The sequence below is a fragment of the Lepus europaeus genome, chromosome 5, assembly GCF_033115175.1.
Source record: "Lepus europaeus isolate LE1 chromosome 5, mLepTim1.pri, whole genome shotgun sequence".
In the NCBI taxonomy this organism is placed as follows: domain Eukaryota; kingdom Metazoa; phylum Chordata; class Mammalia; order Lagomorpha; family Leporidae; genus Lepus; species Lepus europaeus.
In genome coordinates, this window is record NC_084831.1 from 44,124,069 (window position 1) to 44,132,401 (window position 8,333).

Genomic DNA, 8,333 nt, shown 5'->3' on the forward strand with positions numbered 1-8,333 from the left:
GCTCTAATTCTGATCCAGCTCCCCACTAATGTGCCTGGAAAAGCAACAGAAGATGGTCTAGGTGTTCGGGCCCCTGCACTCATGTAGGAGACCTGGATAAAGTGACTGGCCCCTGGCTTTAGCCTGGCCCAGTGCTGGCTGTTGTGGTTACCTGGGGAGTAAACCAGCGGATGAAAGATATCTCTTTCTCTCTCCATAGAGAGAGAGAGAGATAGACAGACAGACTCTGGCTTTCAAAATAAATAAATAAATCTCTGCTAAAAAATAACACTGGATGGGGCTGGTGTTATAGCATAGTGGGTGAAGCTGCTACCTGCAGTGCTGGCATCCCAAAGGGAGCCAGTTTGAGTCTCAGTTGCTCCAGTTCTGATCCAGCTCTCTGCTATGGCCTGGGAGGGCAGTGGAAGATGGCCCAAGTCCTTGGGTTCCTGCACTCATGTGGGAGACCAAGAAGAAGCTCCTGGGTCCTAGCTTCGGATTGGCCCAGCTCCAGCTGTTGCAGCCACTTGGGGAGTGAACCAGCAGATGGAAGACCTTTCTCTCTGTCTCTCTCCCTCTCTGCCTCTGCCTCTCTTAACTTTGCCTTTCAAATAAATAAATAAATCTTTAAAAAAATAGTGGAACAGCCAGAGCCCATATGGGTTGCTAGCTTCAGAGGCAGCTTAATGTGCTGCGCCACAACACCAGCTCCAGCTAACATCTTAACTATCTTCCAATACCTTACTTATAAACCAAACACTTTATTTACTAGGTTATATCTTATCACTTAGTAGTTTAGCTATTTTCTAAGCCTTAATTATTAATCAGTATTTTAGTAACCTGCTTAAATCTTGTTACTGAATTTCAGCAATCTGCCACGGGCTTAGACTACAGTAGTCCCCTATTATTCATGAGGGTATGTGCCCAGGTCCCCAGGGGATGCCTGAAACTGAAGCAAGTAGCAAATCACACACACACACACACACACACACACATATATATATACTAATAATAAAGTAGAACAATCATAACAATGCACTAATACACGTTATGTAAATATGGTCTCTCAACTGTCATGGGGCAGGTAGCATATATAGCATGGATTCACTGGAACAGAGGGTCAATTCATGTTTTGGCCTGAACAAAGTAGGATGGTAGTGGGCTTCATTGTGCTATTCAGAACAGCATTTTAAAACTAATAAAGGGGCCAATGTTGTGGCATAGTACTGTAGGCTGCCTCTTACACTCTCCCATATAGAGTGCTGGTTTGAGTCCTGGCTGCTCTTCTTCCAAACTCGGCTCCTGCTAATGGCTCCTGGCTTCAATCTGGCCCAGCCCTGGGTGTTGTAGCCATCTGGGCAGTGAACCAGTGGATAGAGGATCTCTCTTTGTAACTCTACCTTTTAAATAAATAAATCTTTTTAAATTAAAATTAAAAAAAAAAACCAGAAAATCAACATGACATTGGTCTGAGCAATGATTTTTTTTGTATTTGACCCCAAAAGCCCAGACAACAAAACAAAAATAGTCAGGGGCTGGTGTGGGGTAACAGGTAAAGCCGCTGCCTGCAAAGCTGGCATCCCATATGGGCACCGATTCGAGTCCCAACTGTTCAACTTCCAATCCCTGTTAATGGCCTGTGAAAAGCAGCAGAAAATGGCCCAAGTGCCTGTGCCCCTGCCACCCACATGAGAAACCTGGATGACGCTCCAATCTCCTGGCTTTGGCCTGGCCCAATGCCAGCTATTGCAGCCATCTGGGGAGTGAACCAGTAGATGGAAGATCCCTATCTATCTATCTATCTATCTATCTCCTTTTCTATAACTTTATCTTTCAAAATTAATAAAAATAAATCTTTAAAAGAAATAGAGAAATGGAATTAAAAAGTTCCTACATTGCAAAGAAAACAGCAGAGTGAATAGACAATCTATAGATTGGAGAAACTACTTGCAAACCAAACATCTGACAAAATTCATTGCCAAAATATATAAGGACTTCAAGTAACTCAATGGCAAGAAAACAAATAACCTGAATAGACATTTCTCAAAAGGTGACTCACAAGCAGCCAATAGACAAATGAAAAAAATGTTCAATACCACTAACCAGCCAGGGAAATGCAAATCAAAACCACAATGAGATATCACCTTTCACCTGTCCAAATGGCTACTGTCAAAATGACCAAAGATAGCAAGTGTTGGTGAGAGTGTGCAGAAAAGGAATCCCTTGTTCACTATCGGTGGGAATATAAGCTAGTACAGCCGTTACAGAAAACCGTATGAAGGTTCCTCCAAAGTTGAAAACTGAAGCACCATGTGCTTCCTCAGTCCCACCTCTGGGTGTACTCACGTAGCCCAGGGGTTCGCAATCTGCATGTTGAGGAGGTGTGTGCAGGTCCACGTTCATTACCGCACTATTCACAATCGTCAAGTCACGGAGCCAACCTGAGAGCCCACCCACACTTAGGATAAAGCGGTATATGCAGGGGAACACCATTCAGCCTTTAAAAAGAAGCAAGTGCTGCCATTTGCAACAGCCCGGATGATACTTCTGCCCTGTGGGAGACACTGTGCTGAGGGAATTGCGTCAGGCACAGCGAACAGGACAGGATCTCACTTCCACGTAGAATTTAAAGCAACCAAATCAGACGCAGAGAACAGACCGGCCGCTCACAGAGGCGGGGGACTGGGGGAATGGGAAAACACTGGTCAAAGAGCACAAAGCTTCAGTTACCCAGGGTGACAAGTTTTGTGGGATCTATCGCACAGCAGGGTAACTACAGTTAATACGAACGTTTCATCTATTTCAACATTGCTAAGAGTACATTTTAAATGTTCTCGCCACAAAACAATGACGACACAGGAAACCCGTGAAAACCTAAAAGGAGATGGTGGCCGCATTAAGAGTAAGACAAGCGCAGCTGGCAGTGAGAGCCCTGCACCGGGTCACAATTCCTCCCTGTTTGACGTTCCACTGAGGCCAGAGAGACGCGGTTTTCTCAGGATGACACACAGGAGCCTCCGTCTAGAAAGGAAGGGAAAGAATCCTTCCTGGGCTGGCACTCAGTGGGAGCCAATGCCCTCAGGGTCACTTGCTTCTCCAGCTGCGGTCAACTATAAGTAGGGACCTGAACTTGGCCAGGGGCTGACACAGCTGCCGTGCAGCTTGGCCCAGCCCGAGAGAGGCCAGGGAGCCATGGCGGGCCACCACGGGGCCTAGCCAGACCATTGATTTAAGCGTGACCTTGAGTGAGGGGCCATGGTGTTGACCTCCATTGCCTGCAGCCACTGAGCTTCCCTGTTGCCAGCTACGGTGGGGCTTTCTTTCCCGACCCTCCCGCAGTAGCGAGACCCTCCTCTGCCCCAGTGGGCCCTGTTCGGAGCACTCTGTGGATGGACTTCCTGCCGAGGCTAGCCCAGTGGCAGACTTCACCCCCTCCAACTGCAGGAATGCTCGTGACTGCTCCAGCACAGAGAGGGTGGGTGACTGTAACTTACGGGTGTGTATCTGCAGCCAAGTGATTTAACCACTCTGGGTCTGTTTTCCTATCCATAAGGCAGGCATTCAATGTGTGTGTGCGTAGGTGTGTATCTGGGAGACTCCATATCACCATTTTTAAATTAAGATTCATTTATTTGTTTGAGGCCGGCGCCGTGGCTCAACAGGCTAATCCTCCACCTTGCGGCGCCAGCACACCGGGTTCTAGTCCCGGTCGGGGTGCCGGATTCTATCCCAGTTGCCCCTCTTCCAGGCCAGCTCTCTGCTGTGGCCAGGGAGTGCAGTGGAGGATGGCTCAAGTGCTTGGGCCCTGCACCCCATGGGAGACCAGGAGAAGCACCTGGCTCCTGCCATTGGATCAGCGTGGTGCGCCGGCCGCAGCACACCAGCCGCGGCGGCCATTGGAGGGTGAACCAACGACAAAAGGAAGACTTTTCTCTCTGTCTCTCACTGTCCACTCTGCCTGTCAAAAATTAAAAAAAAAAAAATTATTTATTTGTTTGAAAGTCAGAGGAGGGGCCGGCACTGTGGCACACCGGGTTAACACCCTGGCCTGAAGTGCTGGCATCCCATATGGGCACCGGTTCGAGACCCAGCTGCTTCACTTCCAATCCAGCTCTCTGCTGTAGCCTGGGAAAGCAGTAGAAGTTGGCCCAAGTCCTTGTCCCAAGTCCCTGCACCTGCGTGGGAGACCTGGAGGAAGCTCCTGACTCCTGGCTTCGGATTAGCACAGCTCCGGCAGTTGCGGCCAATTGGGGAGTGGACCATCGGATGGAAGACCTCTCTCTCTCTCTCTCTCTCTCTCTCTCTGTCTCTCTGTCTCTGCCTTTCCTCTCTCTGTGAAACCTCTGACTTTCAAATAAATAAATAAATAAATCTTTAAAAAGAAAAAGAAAGAAAGTCAGAGGAACAGAAGGGAAGCGGGGGGGAGTATATCGTCCATCCACTGGATCATTCCCCTGATGGCTTCAATGAATAGCCAGGGTTGAACCAAGCTGAAGCCAGGAGCCAGGAGCTTCATCTGGTCTCCCACGTGGGTATCATTGGGAGCCCAACATATTAATAGCTATTCCTGTGTGGACAATTTTCATTTTTCTTCTGGCTTTTCTACTTTTGTAATTTGTCATTTTATAACAAACATGTTGTGTTTTACCTTTAAAAATTTCTTAATGGAGGGCCAGAGTTGTGGCGTAGTGGGTTAAGCTACAGCCTACAATGCCAGCATCCCATATGGGTACCATTTTAAGTCCTGGCTGTTCCACTTAAGATCCAGCTCTCTGCTAATGTGCCTTGGAAAACAGAAGATGATGGGCCAAGTGCTTGGGCCCCTGCACCCACATGGGAGACCCGGATAGAGCTCCTGGCTCCTGGCTTCTGATGGGCCCAGCTCCAGCTGTTGTGGCCATTTGGAGAGTGAACTAGCAGATGGAAGACCTCTCTGTCTCTCTCTCTCTCATTCTCCCTCTCTCTGTAGCTCTTCCTTTCAAACAAAATAGATAAATCTTTAAAGAGACAGAGAGAAAGAGGGAAAAAAAATGAAGGGAGGACATTATTTAAAAAAAAAGTTTCTTAAGGGTAGAGCAGTAGTGTGCAGGGCTGTTGTGGGGATTAAAGGAGACAATTTCAGCAAGCACGGAGCACAGTATGTTCTCCAGAAACAGGAGTCTCCCAGCCCAGCCCTTCTTCCTGGACCTTCTCTCCCTTCTGGTGTTGAAGACTCTGGCCCCAGGCCTCAGCGGGGGAGGGGGGAGGAGGCAGTACAGGGCTCTGGCCAGGTACTGGCTGTACAGCTTTGGGTAAATCACTTCACTCCTCTGAGTCTCAGTTACCTTGCCTGCAAAGCGGGAAGACCGACAGCTCCCGAAAGGAAGTTTACAAGAACCTCATGACGTACAGGAAGGAAAATGGCCTGGCACACAAGAGGTCTGCAATAAATGCCCACAGACAACATACTAAAGAAACAGCATTGAAGCAGGAGCTACGGGTGGGCATTTAGCCTAGCAGTTAAGGCACAGACAGCTCACGTCAGTGCCTACGTTTGACATCAGCTTTAGTTCCTGACGCCAGCTTCCTGCTAATCAGATCTTGAGAGGCAGCGCGATGGCTCCAGTAATTGGAACCTGTCACCCACGTGAGATGGAGTTCCCAGCTCCTGATTTATGTCCAGCCCAGTCGTGGCATCTGGGGAGTGAACCAGTGGACGGGTGCTCTTTCTCTGTTTATGTGTCTCTCTGTATCTCTGCCTATAAACTGAATAATAAATTAATTTTCATAATAAACAAAGTAGGAGTTAAGCTGCAGAAGCTAGAGAATTTTAACACCAGATCCACAGAGCCCAAGAGGTCCATAAGGTATACAAGGTCTATGAACTTGGAAGGGAAAAACTGTCTTTACATCACTAACTGAAATTTAGTATTTCCTTCTATTATGCATATAAGCAAAAAATAAAAATAAATCCCCAAACCAAAAAGCAAAACGTACCCACAGCAGTATTAGTAGTATCTATAATTTTGTCACCAACAGAAATTATGAGTACTTTTATACTACATTAGATATATCTTGAAATATTATTTATTCTCTGGCCGGCGCCACAGCTCACTAGGCTAATCCTCCGCCTGCGGCACCGGCACCCCGGGTTGCTCCTCTTCCAGTCCAGCTCTCTGCTGTGGCCCAGGAAGGCAGTGGAGGATGGCCCAAGTGCTTGGGCCCTGCACCCACATGGGAGACCAGGAGGAAGCACCTGGATCCTGGCTTCGGATCGGCGCAGCACCGGCCGTGGCAGCCATTTGGGGAGTGAACCAACGGAAGGAAGACCTTTCTCTCTGTCTCTCTCACTGTCTAACTCTGCCTCTCAAAAAAAAAAAAGAAATATTATTTATTCTCATTCACTACCTCAAAGTTACACTAAAAGATCCATCTCTAGATCTTATTATTTGACGCTGTTGAAAGTGTAAGATGAAATCAGGATTCAATTTAATCGGTGCCCTTTGGAATTCTGAATGAGTTATTTTGGTGGACGAAAGCATTATCCCGTTTAGGGCTTCGTCGGGTTGCCAGGGGGACCCCTCGTCTAGACAGACATGGGCACAGCCCTGCCTGGGCCACGGTTCGCTGAGCCAAACAGGGCTTGGTATTTCTCTCAAAGGCACAGTCACGCCTGCTTGGCTTATCCCTCAGGGCTGTTGGGAGCAACAGATTACTTCTTGGCTGGAAAAGGGTTTTGGAAATTGTTGGAGGGTTCCTACTTTTGCCAAAAGCTGGAACAGAGGACTTTGTTCCTCCTAAGCTGATCTCCATGTCTCCATGAAGCCTCTCCTTCCCAAAAGATCTGTCCCCTCTCACTCTCCCTCTGATAAGTAGAGGCCAAAGTGCACCACCCAGCTTCCAGTCTGCAGACCCACAGCTCCGTGGGGTGGGGGGTGGAGGAACGGGTAGGAGGATTCCAGGGCTAACAATTTCTTCCAGTTTTCATATTTGACTTTACACTGAACCTCGAGGGCCCCTACCCCTCAAAACTCTCCCAGACTCCCTCAGATGATCCTCCCACACACACTTCCCCTCTGCCTTGCCCTGCCCTGTCCACTCCTCCACACTGTATGTTTCTCAAGGACAGACCCAGATCTGACCCCTGGCGGATTCCCAGGGCCCAAGTCAGGAGCAGGTCACACACGGGCATCTGCACAGCTGAGCTGGGAGAAGACAAGGAACCGGAAGCATAGAGAGAAAAAGCAGAGAAGGGGTGGAGCAGGGCTTGCAGCACAGATCTCCCACACCCCCAAAGAGGTGGAGGGATTGGCGACCCTGAGGCATCTCATTAGCTCCTTCCTGCTCTACCCTCCGCTGTGAAAAATGCAGCCAGCCAGGGCCCTGTGTCACAAGCCCTTAGAGTGGACCTGCCTGTCTATGGGGAGACCAAGGCCCCAGGACTCCAGGCCCCGACTCTCTGCTCCTAAGGGGCACACTGCCTCCTGACCCGGAAGGAATTCCTGAAAATGGAGAGGGTTTCTGGTTTTGCTAGCAGTGTAGGAAAGAAGGTTATCCCTTGCAGTGATCCACACTCACACTGGCCCCCTTGTCCCAGGCCAGGGGCAGGGGTCCCGGGGAGTGTGAGCCGTGTCAGGGCACGGGAGCGCTCCCAGGGAAAGGAAGAGACCGGTCAGGAGGGCACAGATAAGTCCCGGGCAGCGGAGAGCTTGGTGAGAGCCGCACCGAGAGCAAGGAGCCAGCCCTAGGTTAAAATGCCTCGGAGTTAGGGGCCGGGAGAAACCACTTCGCAGGTCCTCAGCTCGCACCTATAAAATGGGTTCGCAAACCCTCATCTATAAAAATGCGCATGCACACTCCTGGACTAGGGTCGTCGCGAAGCGGAGGTTGACCCTCCGCACACTGACCCTGCAGCGTGGCCGCCCGCCTGAGCTCCCGCGCTCGCCGCGAACTGCCTCGAGCTCCCCAGCGCCCCGCACAGCGCCCCGCGGCCTCGAGGTCCCGCCCCGCCCCCCGGCCGTGTCCTCCCGTCTCCCTGCGCACCCAGCGCCCTCGTGCACAGACTGGGCGCGCGCGGGCGGCTCCGGGCCGGCTTCCCCCGGCGGCTCGGCGGGTCGCGCCCCATCGCCGCCCGCTCCTGGCTCCCGCTCCCGCTCCCGTCCGCGCTCGCCACGCACCGCGCCTCGGCCCGCTCGCCCGCCCTTTTCCTCAGTACCGCGGCTCCTCCGCACCTGGTCTCCCCGCGGGTTCCGGGGGCGGCCGCCGCGTCTCCGCGCGCGGCGCTGTGTCCGCCTCAGACTCTGCGAGTCTCCGTCTCGGCGCGCCTCTGCCCCGCGCCCTCCGGCTCCGCCTCTGTGAGGCTCAGTTCCCGTCCG

At 50.9% G+C, this 8,333-nt stretch overlaps 1 protein-coding gene across 1 annotated transcript in view; it reads right to left on the reverse strand.

The window, feature by feature from the left end:
* Nucleotides 1–8,206, reverse strand: part of TUT4 (terminal uridylyl transferase 4) — a 215,245-nt gene extending 207,039 nt beyond the window's left edge. The window contains exon 1 of the mRNA XM_062191334.1: nt 8,190–8,206. The gene's annotated coding sequence lies outside the window, so the exon portion shown is untranslated. The remainder of the gene's footprint in view (nt 1–8,189) is intronic.
* Between the last annotated feature and the right edge of the window lie 127 nt (nt 8,207–8,333).